A 19,049-nucleotide genomic window follows, 5' to 3' on the forward strand; every position below is an offset into this window, starting at 1 on the left:
AAGCGACAAAACTTATAGCTTGTTGTGCTTGAAATGTAAAATACACAAATGTATTTGTAAATAATATTTTTATTACTAAGATGAATGTACAAATGACTTGTAATTAGATTAAAACATAAGAAGAAGGGATATCCAAAACGAGGCGGCGGAACTTAGGGTTTCTCGGCGCTGGTTGCAGCCTGTGCCTGCGGCGGCTGGGCTCCCACTGGTGGGGGTTCCGTGTCCATCCGGCTGCCTTCGTCTGGTGCTTCGTGCTGCCAGCCTCTTCCTGCTCCGGAGCTTGCCGTCTCTGGTGGTTCTGCGACCCTCGCGCAGCGCCCTTTTCCATCCTTCCTCAGCGAGACTCGTTTCATTCGGCCTCAACTGGTGTATCCGGGTAGGCTGCCTCCCATCTGCTCAGCCGTGGTCCGGGGGTCTTTCGAGCTTGCGGCGGCGGCGTTCCTCCTCGGCTTCCTCGACATTTCTCTGTTCACCGACCGACCCTTCGTCTTGGCGGTTTAAGCAAGGGTTTTGGGCCTTTGTTCATTGTGCTGCGCCGCACGCGGAGTCAAGGGGTTTCGGCTTTCTGACGTTCTTCATGGGGGCGAGGTGGCTGCCCTAGCCGCCTCTGCCCCCGAACCGACCCGCCTCAGCTTTTGTCGGGACCTGTTTGGGCACCCTTGCTGAGGCTGGTTTCTTTTTTGGTCATTTTCGCTTGTAACCTTTGCAGCCATGGACAGTGTTGAGGGATCTGAGGTGTGGAGTCTTTCTCTGCACCGATTCGTGCCGCTTTCTATGGCTGTTGCGGGTTATTTCTTTTTCTGGCTTCTCTGGACATATGGGAGGATTTCTTCCTCTGGTTTCTGAGGTGATTGGGTGGAGAGTTGAGGGGCTGGGGGAGGTGTCTACCTCTACCAATTCGTGCCTCTCCCCTCTGTTATTTTGGCAGCCATTTTGTAATTTTTCTGTACTACACCGAAGCTATTGTTTATTTACTGTTTTATTTTCTTGTAAAGGGTAGGCGTATACTCCTGTTGGGGTTTACATACCCTGTATCTGGCTGCCCTGTCTGTGGGCTTTATCTTCTGGAGGCCCTGCTGAGGGCTGTATCTGCATACTTCCCAGAAGTATTGGTTATTGTTAGTGGTTTACACTACATTACAGCATATGCTTCGGCATCTACAACATGTAATCTCTGTTATCTTCTTAATAGAAATTACGAACTCTATTTCTTCGGAAAAAAAAGAATGTACAAATGTGGTTGAATGTTACAATGAGGATCTGCTTATATTTTTAGGTAGGTACCCTTTCATGAATGGTCATGTCTTTTTTAGACATGCCTTTCTATTTAACTAATGACGATTTAATAACCATTACTATGATTTTTATTATTTATATTTATTTGAATTTATTGTATTTTTTATATAAAATATATTCATAATAGCAATGCTTAGAGAAACAGATTTCTGGTTCCTGCTCAACCAAGAAATCGAAGCAAGCCCCAATGAGAAGCAACATCCAGATGCGCTCTTTCAAGTCATCACGTTTCCAGCTCAGTCAACATCAAAATATCCATGTAGCCTCAAATTCCCGGCAGTGCATCTCAGCCCATAGTTGATTGTACCACGGAGATATCCCAAGAGATTCTCATCAGCAATCCAATGTATGTGATGAGGCTCAGCCGTAAATTGACTCTTTCACAACAAAGCATATGTCCAGTCAGGTGTTTACCAAGAACATCAAGGCCTCCACAAGTTGTCGATACTCGGAAGGGTTTGCCAATTCAGGCCCAACAGCTCTTCCACATAGCTTCTTGAAGTTGAGTTCCATTGGAGTAGACACAGACTTGCAATCGACCATCCCACATCTCTCTAGCAACTTCAAAATGTATTTTCCATGAGAAAAGAAAATCTCGCCTAGCTTTTTCTAGACCTCCAGACCTAGGAAGTAGTGCATTAGTCCTAGGTCCTTCATCTCGAACTCAAAAGTCAACTCCCTCTTGCATTGATAAATGAGAGGGTATACACCTGCCTAAAAGAGATCATCAACATAACAGACCAAAATGAGAGGCATGTCCTTTTCAACATTGAAGTATAGGTTTCAATCAGCACAACTCCTCGTAAATCCCACCTTCCTAAGATAACTGTCAATTCTCTCATGCCAAGCCCTAGGGGCTTGCTTCAACCCATAAGGGGATTTCGTCAACCTACATATATGTGTCCTTCGATCTTGTACTTCGAACCCCTGAGGTTGTTCCAAGTAGACTTCCTCCTTAAGCAAGCCATGCAAAAAGGCAGTCTTGACATCCATTTGATGTAGGCTCCATCCTTGGTTGGCAGCGAGAGCAATAATAGATCGGATATTGGTATGTCGGGCAACCAATGCAAATATCTTGTTAAAGTCCATTCCTTCCTTTTAAGAGAAGCCTCGTGCAACGAACCTGGCCTTATATTTTTCAGCACTCCCATCAGCTCCATGTTTGATTTTGTAAAGCCATTTAGAAGTGACCACGAACTTGTCCTTAGGTCTAGGAACCACGTCCCAGACATCATTCTTCATGAAAGATTCATATTCCTCATTCATTGCATCCTTCCACACTTGGTGTTTTACGGCTTCTTCGAACGTGCATGGTGCAGATTGAACAATAGTACTCATAGCAGCCAAGTACCCTTGATACCTGTTCAGCTTCTTACATTCGCGAAATGTCCCTCTTGGTGCAGTTTGTTTTTCAGCATCTTCAAGAGTATCTTTGAGACATAGAGGTCTTTTCCTTGAGGTAGAGGAATCACCAGGAGGTGGATCAATAAGATCCATTAGGCATAGGCTCATCCGTCAGAGGTTCAACTTGTTTTTCTGCAGCATCATCATTGTCTTTCCTTGGGATAGGAAGATATCTAGCTTTCCCAAGGGCAGTATCTTCATCAAAGGTGACCTCACGACTTACTTGCACATCTCTTTGACTAGGCACATAGATTCGATATGCTTTTGAATTTTCATTGTAGCCAACGAATATACCTTTCTTCCTAGAAGCTTCCAACTTATTCTTTTTCTCTTTAGGCTCATGAAAGTATAAGGGACAACCAAAAATTATAAAATGAGAAATATCAGGATTCTTACCAGTGAAAACTTCTCCAGGTGTCTTGAAATCCAATGCTTGAGGCGGACTCCCATTTTGAACATATATAGTAGTGTTGGCAGCTTCTCCCCATAAGAACTTTGGCAGGCCTTGATCATGGAGCATGGCACGAGTGGCTTCCATTATTGTTCTATCCTTCCTTTTAGCAACTCCATTTTGCTTAAGAGTGTATGCAACAGTTGTCTCCCTCTTAATGCCAGCATCTCTGCAGAAGTCATTGAAGTCATTTGATTTGAATTCGGTTTCATTCTCGGTCCTAAATATCTTGATCTTCTTCCCTATTTGATTTTCCACAAATGATTTGAAAGAATAGAACCATTTCAACACTTCATCTTTCTTCTTCAAGATATAAATCCATGTTTTGAGTGAGAAATCATCCACAAAGATTGCATAATATAAGTACCCTCCCAACGATTTTACAGAGAACATACCAGATAGGTCAGAATGGACTAGTTGAAGAATATCGATGGTCTTGCTTTCACTAGAAGGGAATGGTCCCTTTGTATGTTTCCCAACTGCACAACCTTGACAGACTCCCTCATGATTCATGTTGAACTCAGGCGTACTTATGACGATCGTCCTTATTCCAGGTTAAGGCATTGTAATGTAAGTGGGCAAACCTTCAGTGGCATAGCTCAAATTGAAGATAAGTATTGCTTGCCAATGCTCCCAAAGGACTTCCACCAACTTGATAGAGACCATCAACCCTAAAACCAAGTGTAAATGCATCTTTAGGGTGACTTTGCCAAATACATACCTTTCCATCAATGAATGCCACCTTGAAGCCTTTATCTTCCATCACATAAATAGACACCAGGTTCTTCTCCAAATTGGGCACATACAATACTTCTTATAGATGAATAGTTTGACCTTAATTCAAGTGAAGAGTGACAGTACCTATCCCTTTCACAGGGTAGGTGGCATTATCTCCAACTATGATCTTCAAATAAGTTTTCTTTTCAACCAAATTTGAGAGGGCCACCTTGTACCCAATGAAGTGCCTTGAGGCTCCATTATCAATTAACCAATGATCCAAAGTATTTGAAGGAGAGGCAGTAGATAGAACGGAAATAAGATTAAACTCATCTTGTTTTTCTACAATATTACCTTCATCATACCTGGTATTTCTCGTCCTTTTGGGAGGTCGACCATTTCCATTTCGAGAAACTGGAGCATTCCTCTTTCCTTTGTTGTTGAACCTATTGTTCCTTTGATTGCCATTGCCTTTGAAATTGTTGTTCTTGTTGTTGGCATCATCCCTTGGAGTATTCTTCTTGTGAGGGCATTCTCTAGCATAGTGTTTGAACCTCTTGCAATTTTAGCTCCTTCCTTTTCTTCCTTCTTTGAATCCCTTCTTGAATCCTTGAATTTGTCTCCTTCGACCAACATTATTCTTCCTCTTTGCATGAACGTAGAAAGCACTAGATTCATTTCCATTTGAGAGCTTGTATCTCTCCATCATCCTAATCTCCTCTTGATTGCATCTAGCCAATAACTCATCGAAACTAGGTATCCTATCATTGTTGAGAATAGTGGTGACAAATACATCCCAAGTCCTTGAAAGACCTCCAAGTGCATTGAGAGCGAGCCCCTTGTCAGCGATAACTTCTCCAATAGATAGCAAGTCATTCTTGACGTGTGGTATTCTCATAAAGTAAGATTGGCTAGACTCCCCTTTGTCCACCTTGATATCCTTCAAATTGTTCTTGAAAAAGAGGATTTGATTTGCATTGTTCACTTTGAACATCCGAACCAACTTCTCACATATCTCCTTAGAAGTTCCCAAATCAAAAATATAGGCACCCAAATGCTTTTGAATAGAGTCAATCAAAAATCGCCTTGCTTTGCCCTCATCTTTTCGATAATTTGTCTTAGCAGTAGTCGATGCATTTGAAGGAGGCTCCACCACTTTTCCCTGCACATAGTCTATTGCATCATGTTCTTCCAAAGTTGGGTCCAAATTCATCTTCCATGCATGATAGTCACATTTATCATTGAGCATATCCTCGGTCTTGAAGTAAGATGTAGAAGCCATTGAGACTTGTCTAATAGATCTCTCTTAGTAGTTGCTTCTCTCTCTCTTGCTTGGGCTTTGTCTTCCCCTGAGCTTTGATACCATGTTGATTTTAGTTAACAGTGGTATGTTCTATGCTTAGCACAATTACTTCAATGTCCTTTAAGGAGCCTAATGACAATTTCCAATTTAGATTTCCAATAACAATCACATTGATAGTAACTATAGATAGAACATGAATAATAAAATGCAGAAGACAAACCAAGACAAGAGGACACCAGATTTGGCGAATGCTAGGGAAAAACCCCAAGATGGGGAAAACCCTTTGATCAATTATTCTTATTATTATATCAAATGTTCAACAGAGAGAGAGAGAGAGAGAGAGTACAAAAGTCAAAATTGACATGCCAAATCAAAGTCAAAACAATCTTGTCAAATTTGTAGTCAAACCAGAGAGAGTACAAAAGTCAAAAATTGACTTGCCAAATAAAAGTCAAAACAGCCCTGTCAAATTTGCAGTTAACAATAGTCAAATACTATTCTCTATCACCTTGGACAAGTATTATACTATTCTCTATGTCTAATCCTCCTAGTCAAATGACATCAATTTGCAAGGAAAGCAACAAACTTGATGGAGCTTCTAATTACAAAGCTTGGAAGAAGAGAATTGATCTAGTTCTCTAGGAAAATGGAGTTATGCAATTTGCTGAAGGCACAGCTCTAGCGCCAGACAAAATTAATGCTCAACAACTGGTCGAGTAAAGTAAGGGAGAATTAAGAGCTCAAAGAATTCTCTTCAAGTCTATCAAAGGCCATCTTATCTCTTTTGTTTTAGGTCTATCCACATCCAAAGTGTTGAAAAAAATGTAACTAGGTTCGATCTTCATAAAATATATTTGTCAAAAGAATTTTTATTATTGTTACAATGACTTATTAAAGCATGGGTTTCATGCTTGGGTCATCATTTTATTAGTCAAATTCCTTATTGAGGCCTCCTAGGATTAATAATGAGTCATTAGAGTCATTGCATAGTTTATGAGACCCTTCTTGGGCTTTCAAATGATGTAAAAAGGATTATTTTTGAGTGAAAGATGAATTATGTAACATCCACACCAAGTCAGCCTCAAGGAGATCAAGCTGGCCTCAAATGAGCAATTCGACCTCATCAAAAGCCTATATATTGAAGCAGATTGAATTCATTTGGACTCACTCTCTCACACAAGTTTGATATCCAAGAAAGAGTTGGGAAAAGTGCGAAGGTGAAGAAGGAGGCTAAAAGGAGTGCGAGTTTGGTCAAGAAGGAAGGGAAGGACAAAATCAAAGTTTTGGGATCTCTCTCTCTCTCTCTCATGTGGGCTACTTTAGGAGATCGAAGTCTCTTTGTCAAAGTCAAAGTTGTTGTTGCTACCAGTTGATGCCGGAAGCTGCTAAGTCGAAGTTGTTGAAGTTGAAGTGTTGCTGCTACCAATTTGAAGGTTGGATCAAAGAAGGAAAGGTTGGCTTGTTGTGGAGGAGGGTTCTGTCTAGGTTGAAGAATTTAAAGAAAATTATTGAAGGAAGATATTTTGACTGGGTTTTCCCCTAGATAGGGGTTTTTCCCTTGCAGAGTGCCTACATCTTGTGTCTTGTGTTCTTGTGATCTTCATGCAAATATAATTTAGTAATTGCTTGATGAAAGATAATATAACAAATAAGTAAAAGAAGCCAACATAATTCACAAGTAATTATCAAGAAAGAGAAATCTAACCCTATTTCTACTAACATTGATTTCTCAACATGGTATCAAAGCTAAGGTCGAAGAAGATTGAAGATCACTTCGTTGGCTTGAAGGAAATGATTACTCCCTCTATGACAAGAATGGGATTCAATAATATAGGAAAATGGATCAAGAAGGTTGTCAACTACTTATTCAACAAGGTCAAAAGTGAAGGGTTCTTAGTTGCACTTACAGGGTCACTTAATGATGATAATGCATGGATCATTGATAGTGGAGCATCAAGGCATATGACAAGGGAAAGTAAACAACTTCAAACTCTATCAAAGGAACCATCTTCTCATGCAGTGGAATTGGGAGACAACAAAAGTTATGCTGTTAGAGGCTTGGGATCAACATCTTTGACGCTGGAGAATGGAGCAAAACTACATCTCAACAACATACTATATGTTTCAAGTTTGAAAAAGAATTTTCTTTCAATTTCTTGCTTAGAAGATAAAGGGGATAGAGTTGTTTTTGTTGATGGAAAGGTCTTGGTTTGGGGAAAAGATCTAAGTATTGATAAAGCTAGAGTTATTGGAGTTCGTGTAGGAAGCTTGTATAGAGTCATTACACCACCTTCTCAAGCCCTAGTTAATATGGAAATCAATCCCATTGAGCTATGGCATAGAAGATATGGTCATCTTCACTACAAGGTCATTCCCACTCTTAAACATCTAGTTCATGGCATCCCCGATATCAAAGAAGATCATGACGGAGTTTGCAAGGGATGCTCTTTGGGAAAACAAACAAGAAAACCTTTTTCAAATAGTGAAGTATGTAAGAAAGCTATAGAGAGAATATCAATACGTCATGAAGAATGGGATTTGGGAAATCGTTCCTAGACCTAGTGACAAATCGGTTGTCACCTCAAAATGGATCTACAAGATCAAACACGTTGTTGATGGAAGTATAGATAAATACAAGGCCAAATTTGTTGCAAGGGGTTTCTCTCAAAAGGAAGGCATAGATAACGAAGAAACCTTTCCACCCATTGCAAGTTATACTAGCATTAGATCTTTGGTTTCATTGGCTGCTACAATGGGATGAAATATCCATCAAATGGACGTGAATACAACATTTATGAATGGGACCATCGACGAGGAAGTATACATTGAGCAACCTGAAGGCTTTGAGGTAAATGGCAAGGATATTCATGTTTGTAGACTCAATAAGGCCCTATATGGTTTGAAGCAAGCTCCTAGGGTATGGTATGCAAGAATGGATGCATATCTTCTAAGAATTGGGTTTGTGAAGAGTTTTGTTGATCCAAATCTCTACATCAAGGTTGTGAATAATGAGCCAATCATTATTCTATTATATGTGGATGATCTATTCATTACAGGTGTGGAGAAAAGAATACAAGAATGCAAAAAGATGCTCGCAATCGAGCTTGAGATGAAAGGTTTGGGACTGATGCACTATTACCTAGGTCTGGAAGTATGGCAAAATCCTGGGGAGATATATTTAGGGCAAGGAAAGTATATCATCAAGTTGTTGTAGAAATTTTGGATGATAGGTTCCAAGCCCATGACTTATCATATGATCACCAATCTCAAGAAGTTGAGGAGCTCTAACTCAAGTCTCATGGATCCTACCTCCTATCAACAGTTGGTAGGTTCTTTGATGTATCTGGGAAAAATACTAGGCTGAATATATGCTTTGTTGTGAATATTCTTAGTCAGTTTTAGTTGGAGCCTCATCATGATCATTGGATAGCTACCAAGCATATATTGAGATATCTTCGTGGCACGATACATCACTGCCTAAAGTAAAATAACAAGGAAGTCAAGTTGATTGGCTTCATAGATTCTGATTGGGGTGGTAGTGAGACCGATGGAAGAAGCACTACCAGTGGATGCTTTAGTTTGGGATCTGCCATGATCTCATGGATGAGTAGAAAGCAAGATCTCGTTGCTTTGAGTAGTGTTGAAGCAGAGTATGTGGTTGCATGTGAAGTAGGAAAGGAGGCTGTATGGTTAAGGAAGCTTCTGACATATTTGTTTGAGAAGCCTCTGGATCCTACTGTGATTAATTGTGATAATCAAAGTTGTATCAAGATGTCTGGAGATCCTATGTTTCATGCTAGGACGAAGCATATCAACAATAAGTTCCACTATATTAGGAACTTGGTGCAGGATGGGATCGTGAAGCTACAGTATGTCCCGATAGATGATCAGGTAGTTGACATACTAACAAAGTCTCTTCCTAATAAGAAGTCTGAATATCTTAGAAGCATGCTTGGTTGAGTTGATATTCTTGATCGTGTTGATAATGATAAAAGTTTGGAAGAGATTTGTTGAGGCCTTGTGTGTGAGACACATTGTCTGGGAGGTCCTCTGGCCAGCACTATGTGTTGATGTCTACTTCTCGAAGTAGGAAGGGTGGCGTTGGTCATGGAGCTCTCACCTCGGATACGCACCTAGATCCTTAGGTTGGTGGTTAGCAAGTAATCTTGATGGTACCTAGAAAGGTTGAAAGCTTTATTCCATCTTAGTCCCACTCGGATAGATTTCCCTGGTCAGGAATCTAGTCTATGGCATTGCGGGGCCTAAACTGTTGAGAGACCTTGGATAGATTGCCCTGGTCAAGAATCTAGTCCATAGCATTGCGGTGCCTAAACTCTTCATAGTTCATATAGTTTGAGATCTTCCTTATGAATACCTCCCTAGTTATGATGGAGTGTTGAAAAAAATGTAACTAGGTTCAGTCTTCATAAAATTTATTTGTCAAAAGAATTTTTATTATTGTTACAATGACTTATTAAGGCATTGGTTTCATGCTTGGGTCATCATTTTATTACTAAAAGTCCCCATTGTGGACTCCTAGGATTAATAATGATTCATTAGAGTCGTATATTTTATGAGACCCTTCTTGGGCTTTAAACGATGTAAAAAGAATTATTTCTGAGTCGAAGATGAATTATGTAACCTCCACACCAAGTCGGCTCAAGGAGATCAAGTCAGCCTCAAATGAGTGATTCCACCTCACCAAAATCCTATATATTGAAGCAGATTGACTTTATTTGGACTTGCTCTCTCACACAAGTTCAATATCCAAGAAAGAGCTAGGAAAAGTGCGAAGGTGAAGGAGGCTAAAAGGAGTGTGAGTTTGGTCAAGAAGGAAGGGAAGGAAAAAATTGAAGTTTTGGGATGTCTCTCTCTCTCGTGTGGGTTATTTTAGGAGATGAAAGTCTCTTTTTCAAAGTCGAAGCTGATGCTGCTGCAAGTTGATGTCGAAAGCTGCCAAGTCGAAATTGTTGGGGTCGAAGTGTTGTTGCTACTAGGTCAAGGTTGGACCAAAGAAGGAAAGGATGGCTTGTTGTGGAGGAGATCTATGTCTAGGTTGAAGAGTCTCAAGAAAACTATTGAAGAAAGATATTTTCACTGGGTTTTCCCCTAGATAGGGGGTTTTCCCTGGCAGAGCGCCTACATCTTGTGTATTGTGTTTTTGTGATCTTCACACAAACATAATTTGGTAATTGTTTGATGAAAGATAATATAACAAATAAGTAAAACAAGCCAACATAATTCACAAGTAATTATCAAGAAAGAGAAATCTAACCCGAATTCTACTAACATTGATTACTCTATCAATACTACTTGGAACAATGCCCTAGAGGTTGATGCAGCTAAAAGGAAAGTAAAAAGCATAATTTGGCCACTCTCAACAGGGAATGTACTACAAAATGCCAAAGATGGTCAGGACATACAAATTTAGCACATGGGCAAAAGCCAACATGAGCTCTACCCCTTATCATTATGGCCATCACCATGGTTCCTAAGACCCCTACATAAGCCCCCTACATCATTAAGGAACCCATGATTGTCCCAACCCTTGGTGGGCAAAGAACTAGAATGATCAATTAAAAATGCAAAAGGCATATGAAGAAGGGTGGAAAAACAAAGGCTGAAATAACTCATGTACCATGATTGCTCCCTCCAACATTTATACACCCAAGTGTGGGATTCCCTCACAACCTCCAGAGCACCAACTCTATTTTGCCAAGGCAATAGTTCTGCACTTAGGAGCACCAACTCCCAAGGATTTCAATCCTTTCAGTTCTGAGGCTCCAACCCCGTGGGCTCTAACCCAATTCTGGTATAGACTGTTTTGTTGTAGTTCTCTACTCCCAAGCCTGCTGAGCTTCTGCTTCACTCCTACTCTCCTGCTTCTGCCTGAACTTAGAGTTCCTGTCACTCTGATTATACACACAGACACCTTTTTTGTTTTTCCTGTTTTATGTATTCCTAATGCCTCTGACTATTTGTTTACACTTTCCATTGGCTCTTCGGCTTCCTCTACACTCGCTTCAGCTTCCTCTGCGCTGGCTTGTCCTTTGGCTTCCCTCTTTTTCATTGCTTTGGATTTTCGGTCTCTGTAGCTTCCTCTGTCTCTTCATGCTCACCAACACTCCTGGGACATGTTGATTTAACGACAAGGACCAAATACACAGAGCAAAACTGTTGTATGTTAAGACTGTAACAGAGCCCCTTTTTCCAATGATAATAGGCATACACAGGACTTTATTGTTTAACGAACATGCCACGTCCCAATCGCAATCGCAATCAACTTTCATTTAGGCCTTCTGAACTATCGGGAGCGTTTCTTAATGCATTTTTGCCTTCAAACCCCGCGCAATGCAAATATTCAAATACACAGGAATATGTGAAAAAAACCGGTTGTAACGCTAAAGGGTGGACTTCATAAAACATTACACCCGCATCTATTGCTGTATCGGGTCCACTACATACATCTCAATCGGCAGTCGCAGCTTCCCGATGGTCGATGGTCAATTCACCTGCAGATGCGATAGGGCATTAAAACAAATTGCAATGTTGCATCGGGTCCTCAACATACATCTCAATCGACAGTCGCAGCTTCTCTATGGCCGATTCACTTGCAGATGCAACAAGACATTAAAATAGATTGCAATGTTGCATCAGGTCCGCAACATACATCTCAATCAGCAGTCGCAGCTTCCCGATGGTTGATGGCCGATTCACCTGCAGATGCCATAGGGCATTAAAACAAATTGCAATGTTGCATCGGGTCCGCAACATACATCGCAATCAGCGCTTGGGGGAGTGACAGCCCTTTGTGTATTGCAATATGCGATTACCGATAGGGCGGATGCGATATGATATTAAATCATATTGCAGTGTTTCAACAGGTTTGCATGTATCGCAATTATATAATATATATGTATATAAGTTGCAAATTCGCAGGTTTTAATGCGCCAAGGCTTAGAGCCCGAAAATCTAAAATACACTGAAAACATGCTTCAGAACACTTTTGACGGACTTCACCTGTTTATACACCCGAACATATGTTTCGTCGGGTCCGCAACATTCATCGCTGTCGGAGGTTTGGGGTGATGGCACATAACCGAACCTGCCGATTTCAGTATTGCCGATCTATGCATACTTCTCCGCTCCGATAGTGTATTCCTCTATATGTACATGGTTTAGCCTCTGATAGTGTATATAGCTTATATATATATATATATATATATATATATATATATATATATATATATATATATGTTTGCGCTTCCGATAGTGTATTTACATACATATACACTATATTTCTCCCGATAGCTCCCGATAGTGTATTCTTTGGCATTCTTTGCCATACTTTTCTTCGATAGTGTATTTGCATGCATATACACTGTTAGTGTCAGTCTTTCCAGCCTTCCTCCAGTGATCAAATATGCTCTTACAAAGTGGTTTCAGAGTGTCAAGGTCAAATTTTGTCATTTCAAAGAGTTTTCAAGCAAAATTTGGTCACTAGGCATTAGGTCTAGGGTTTGCTTTCACTCCTTCTAAAGTTGTCCAAATGTTGGTCCATGTCACCATTCAGCGGAGTTTATCATCATTCATAGGGTTGTCATTATCATGTCAGTGTCTAATGAGTCATTTTACGCCTTGTTCATGCTTCAGTTGCACCTAGGCAATGTCATTTCCCTCTCCTAGGGTTTTGAAAGCTAATTTCTCTTGAATGGTCAAATCATTAGCAAAACTTGTATCCAGATGTTCATACACCTTCCCCTATCCTTAAAGTACCTTATTAAATGCTTCCCATCCCTTAGATCCGCCAAATTCCTCATTTTCGCACAAACCCTAGTTTCTTGCTACAACCTGGCAATTTTCTAGGTTGGTCCTGTGTTTTGCCCTTTTGGACCCCTTCCCCTCACTCGATCTCCACGATTCCACTTTCCCCTGCTTCCTAACATCCCTCCCTACTTCCAAAAATTTCCCCAAGAATTTAGAAGCCTCTTATCCCCTTCATTTCGCTTCATTTCGACAAAATTCCTTGTTCCTCACATCGGGGTAGGTTTTACTCAAAAGATGTTTCAGAGCAATCAAAGATGAATTTGGGAAAACTGAGAGAGGTTTTTGTCCACAATAGGCCAAGGAAGAAAAACCTCCTTCACTTTTTGCACAGGTGTCATGGTTTTAAAGAAATGTTAAAAATACAATCGCCAGATCCAAGGAGGTTGGCCAAGGCACTAAAACGATGGAAAAGGTCCGATCCACTCCAAATTTTGGCCAAAGCCTCTTTGACTGAGCATGGTACTTGATTGGGGACTCCCAACCCAAATTTCAAGAAATTTGGAGAAAATTTTGTCAATTGTGAATTTTTTGTGCCAAACACAGGTTTTCCTCCCCAACGCGTAGCGCGCCGCACGCGACCCTTAAGATGGGCAACTCCATTTCAGGAAAACTCAGCATTTTTGGATTTGTCATGCAAAAATACACTTGCTCAGCAATTGCCAAGAAATTTCACCAAGTTTTGAGCCTCCAGAAGGTCAAAAAACATGCAAAAAATGACTTTCTGCCACTTTTTTGACACACAGGAAGCAGTCTTGGGAGATTGAAATTTTGGAGGGGCAAATGGACACCAAATTCATAAATTCCACTTGGGTTGGAAAGTAGACATCCAGACCTTTCCAACAAGCCCACTTTTTCCTCATTTGGACACCTGGAAGTGCCTCAAAAGTTGCTCCAAAGGCACGCTACGCGTTCAGAATCAGGGCGCTATGCGTTGGGCAATTTTCACAGAAATGCACCTACAGCTCAGCAAAACGCAATTTTGACTGGATTTGACTTTTTGGAGTGGATTTTGATCCTCCTTGTTGTAAATGATGTAATTTTATGATATTTTGACACTCATTTATCTCTTCTAGAAGATTCATTCATGAGATAGGCAAAAATTTAATGAATGAATTGGTTTCCTAGCTTATAGAGACAAGTTGTTTTGACTGCCTAGTTTTCAGTGCTCAGTTTAGAATTGGTTGAAACAGCTCCTAGGATAGTGAGCTCGACCCCTAGAGGCAAGGAAAGATGTTAGATTGCCTATATTATGTACTTTCTTGGTCATTTTCATGGTTGGACTCTTGAGGGAGAAAGCTTCTATTGTATTACTCATTGTATCTCTGCAATTTTGGCAAAGGAAGAAAGACCAGGGTTTTGCAGTCCTTTTTGGGATTCCTGTGGTTACATGTATTGATGGTGTGTTTCTCTTTGTACTTGTAAGTTTGTTATGTGATTCATCTTCTTACTTTTCCTTCTGCAAATTAGGCAAATGAAGTGTTAAAGTAGAATTCATGATTGCCATGCTCTGCTTTTAAGTTTGCTTAATATCAATGTTTTCATCTGTTTAAGGAGAACTCAAGGTGTTTACTTGCTCTCCTTAGCTCCTCACCAGTCATTCTTGCCCATCTGACTCTTTCAAAGGCATCAATACAGTCTCCTACCTTGCCCCAAAGAACCCCCTGCAAAAACTGTGTCCAATCCCCGCACCCAAAATTGCCTTTCCCCGATTTTCCACCAAAATCCTAAAAATCTCAAATCAAACCTTTTATCAGTTTACTAGCCTAAAATCAGTGTTCTTTATTGGTTATCTCCGCCCTTTGAAAATCTTTGCCGAGATATACCGGAGAGAGCCCTCTCCTGCCCCGTAGGGCTAGCTACGAGGCTAAGTGGTTTGATGTTGCCTTGGAGTTTGCCTTTCTCAGCCTGAGGTGAAATTTCAAGCGCTAACATACACTATATTGCTCTGTTTGCTTCCTATGATGGCTTTGTTTGCTTCCTTTGATGGCTCTGTTTTCTTCCTCTGGCTCCTCGAATATTGCCATATTGACATCAATGACAATCTATGTCAACACAAATGACACCTGTACACTCTAAAGCCCATTATGGAAGGGCATGCCACTATCAGGGGTCCACTTGGTTCCATGATTCGTAAACTCATTTACTCAATTGCATTAATGATTTGTTGTACTGGAAGGCGAGGAGACACATTGGATCTTATACAAGATTGTAGGTGGGTCTTCATTTGGGGGTTTGGTCTCCCTATACAGGTACAAGCCCTCCAAAGGGTCATATTGGCATTTATAGGGTGATCATTTCGAGCATAGTTTTAAAACCGGGCTGGTTTGAAATGGACTCAGCCTTGTCACCCGAGTCAGACCCCTGCCCTGGTTAGTGTGGTAGAAAAATTGGTCCAAAGCTCGGTTTGTTACCAAACCGGCTGAGCCAGACACTGACTCTATCGGTTCGGTAACAAAATGGTTGGCTCCATCGAGCCTGTCCACAACGAAAAAAGGCGGCAAAGTCGTACTTGAAAGTGATTTTTTTTTTGGCTTTTTTCCTCAATGCATCTAACCAGTGTTGAAAATTGAACACGTCACAACCTGTCCAGAGGGGTCTAGCATATCTTAGAAGGGCGATGTTAAAATTAGCCGTGAAAAAAATTGTTAGTTTCTATTTCTACTGGTTTAAAAAAGAAAAAATATAGGGAAATGCCCCCTGAAGGGTTGTCGATGGCCTGATAAATTTCCTGATATCTCTAGACACTGGACCCTTGGTTGCACTTGCATTGCTCTCATTTCTAAAATCGTACGCAACGATTGTTTGAATGGTCGGTTCAGGAAATTACTTCGAAGACAGGTTAACATCATTCACCCATTGTTTCAACTATCAGTGCGGGCAATTACTTTGAAGTCATACGATTTTGTAATTAATTGCTATGACTCCAGCGAAGTTACGAGTTTCCAGCATTGATAAACCCTTGCTTTCCCTGTACTGCCCTTCATTGTCTGGCACCACTGCTTTCACAGAAAATCCAGTCACAGTTCTTGGTTCTGCCATTTGTGTGTTTCTCCATTGTAGTAGTCGTTTCTTGGAGACCCAGAGGTGAAGTTAAGTTTTTAAGATCTATGCAAAAATGTCGGTAGCGGCGATGGTGGAGTCATTGCAGGAGCAGAATGTATACATGGTGAAGCTCGCTGAGTAAGCGGAGCGCTATGAGGAGATGGTGGAGTTCGTGCAGAAAGTGACCAAAGGCGTGGAGGTGGAGGAGCTCACAGTGGAGGAGGCCAACTTACGATTATCACCTACAAGAACATGATCAGTGCCAGCAAGGGCAAGGATGAGAATGTGATCACCATGATGGAGTATAAGGTCAAGGTGGAAGCGGAGCTTTCCAAGACCTGTGAGGGCGTTCTCCGCCTCCTCGACTCCCATCTCATCCCTTCTTCCTTCGTCGCAGAGTCCAAGGTCTTCTATCTCAAAATGAAGGGCGATTACCATCAACCTAGTTTTCCTGGTTCCACACACAGAGGCATGTGCGGGTGACTGTGATCCATATCCTATAGCATAAACCATTTGGAAAAGAAAGGGAACAATGAATTGAATAATCCCCTACATGCTAAATTAACGGGTCAATCCAACCTTTCTCCTTCCCTCCAACGGAGACCTTTTTACGATGCATCCAAATTGCTCGTCGAGACTAGAAAGGGAAGGAAGGATTTAGCAGTGATTAGTCGATGAAGCAGGCAATTATGCAGTTGACCGACCTTCCCCTGTTCCAACTTTTTGAACACCTCGTGCATATCCAAGCGTTAATACAATGAAAATACCTTCTTATAACTCCTTCTTTTCCCTAATCATACTTCATATATCTACTTATGCCTTTTCATTCTTATGCCCAGTTTGTGAGGTTTTTGCAGTAGGTCCAACTTCCATTGACCCTACCAGATTAAAAAGGTAATACTCAAGGTGGAGGGGCATACAACACAGGGTTCTATAACACCTGCTTTAGGCAATAATTGTAGCGTAGGAGAAATGGCTTCTTCTGGAACCACTAGCTTAACATCTTTGCGAGTAGTCTCTTTGTTCTCCTTTAGAGCAACACCTTACAGAGTTTAAGACGAGTGTCGAGAGGAAGGAGGCCGCTGAAAACAATTTTCTAGCTTACAAGTTTGCGCAGGATATTGCTACGGCAAAGTTGGCTACAATGCATCATATTAGGCTAGGGATGGCTCTTAACTTCTTTGTATTTTACTATGATATTTTGAATTCGCCTGACAGAGCCTGTAATCTTGCAGAACAGGCATTTGATGAGGCAATTGCGGAGTTAGATACCTTAGGTGAAGATTCTTACAAGGACAAAACTTTCATCATACAACTCATTTGTGACAATCTAACATTATGGACCTCACACATGCAGGGAGATATGTGGAAGAGATCAAAGATTAATTTATTCAAAAAAGTTTCCACCATTTTTTAGAACATGAGAAAAGACATTGTTGAGGGCAGGAGAAGAATATCAGAAGAGGGATGGGAATGTTTGTGTATGGAGGCAGCAAGGCAGTTGCTCCCAACGCGTAGAGTTCATGGATGTATATAACTCCTCTGAGGGGCCTCCTTGGCACCAGGCAACACCACAAACGAACTCTCTAGGCTCTGGGTCTTCACGTGTTGCATCGCACTGTCATCAAGAATATCTACAGTCAAAGGTAAGATTAGTTAGGTGTGTCCTTCAATCACTCACACTATGTCATTTTTTCAATCTGCTAGTGACACGATCGGCTTCAGATGGAGGAACTACGAAAATTTGTATTGTGTACAACAATAGCTTAAATGTGGTTTCTTTTATCTTTACATGCTGGATAAATAGGGAATACAATGCACCTTTTCGGAGGAGGCTTGTTCTATCCCAGCGAGCTAAATCTAGCCCAAATCACTAGAAAAGCAGTTTAAATGTATGATGTCGATGCCACGGATATTCAAAAACATGCAATCTCAACAACTGGGTTTCACCATTATATCAATTAAAAACCTAATTTTCGTTTTTAAATTTAAATCTTTATTTTATAGTTTCACATGAAAAATGTTGATATATTTGTGATGAAATTTAATTTAAAAAAAGTGATCCCAAGTTTGTCTTCGAATTAATTAATATAATTTTTTAGCTCTACATCTTTGAAAAAAAATCAACATTTCTCAACAAAGTCTCTAATTAAATTGGATGTCCAATTTTGATTATTCCAGAAGGATAGATGGTTTAAGGAAACAATTGGAATAAACTTGATTGAAAATGAAATATAGAGATAATACATTGTTGTCAATTGAAATGTAATTTCTTTTTCAAGCTTTTCATTATGGAAGGGCGACATGAATATATACCCTTCTCAACCCTTCAAATTTGATCATTGCATCTAACCCTCTCCCAAGACTATAAAAGTGACCCAACCCTCTCACATTTCCTCACAGCTATCTCATTGCATTTGTCTGAGAATTTGTGAGGATTTTTTGAAGAGTTGAAGTTGGCTTTTGGAGCCGCAGTGAGGAGGTTCTTGGGTAATCATTGGTGCAACATTTTCGAGCGGAATTGAGTTGGTTTTTGGAGCAGCATTAAGAAGGTTAGAGGTTTTTTTTTCACTTCTCAAATTTTCCCTTGCTTTTCTTTTTTGCAAATCTAGAAATTGAAAAGAGTATTTTTTCTAAAAGAAATGAACATTGAAGAGTTGTTTCATTTTCTTTTTTATTTTCAAACGTTTGTCCTTTCATTTCCAATTCCAAACATCAGAAAATGGCTCCCATAATGAAATATGTTATTTGGGCATACGCTGAGATGATTGATAATCAAATGTATTGCAAATTTTGTCATAAAAGGATTAAGGGAGGTGGAGGGGGCATTCACAAGCTTAAACAACACTTGGCTGGTATTAGAGGCCAAATTGTTCCATGTGCAGCACCAGCAGAACAAATTGGGCAAATTCGGAAGGAGTTGCTAGAAAAATTTGAGAAGTTTGAGGAAGAAAAAGCTAGGCAAAAAAATAGAAGCCGAAATAGGGCGGAAGAGGAGTATAAAATACA

General features: G+C 40.5%; 1 protein-coding gene and 1 pseudogene across 1 annotated transcript in view; one reads left to right on the forward strand and one right to left on the reverse strand.

The window, feature by feature from the left end:
* Positions 1-19,049, reverse strand: part of ECR1 (E1 C-terminal related 1) — a 249,823-nt gene that overhangs the window by 118,878 nt on the left and 111,896 nt on the right. The gene's annotated exons all lie outside the window — the stretch shown is intronic.
* On the forward strand, positions 16,114-17,457 carry LOC149260374 (14-3-3-like protein E pseudogene; annotated as a pseudogene).

The sequence above is a fragment of the Pinus tabuliformis genome, chromosome 6, assembly GCF_031772625.1.
Source record: "Pinus tabuliformis cultivar Carrire ecotype Pingquan chromosome 6, CPIR1, whole genome shotgun sequence".
In the NCBI taxonomy this organism is placed as follows: Eukaryota; Viridiplantae; Streptophyta; class Pinopsida; order Pinales; family Pinaceae; genus Pinus; species Pinus tabuliformis.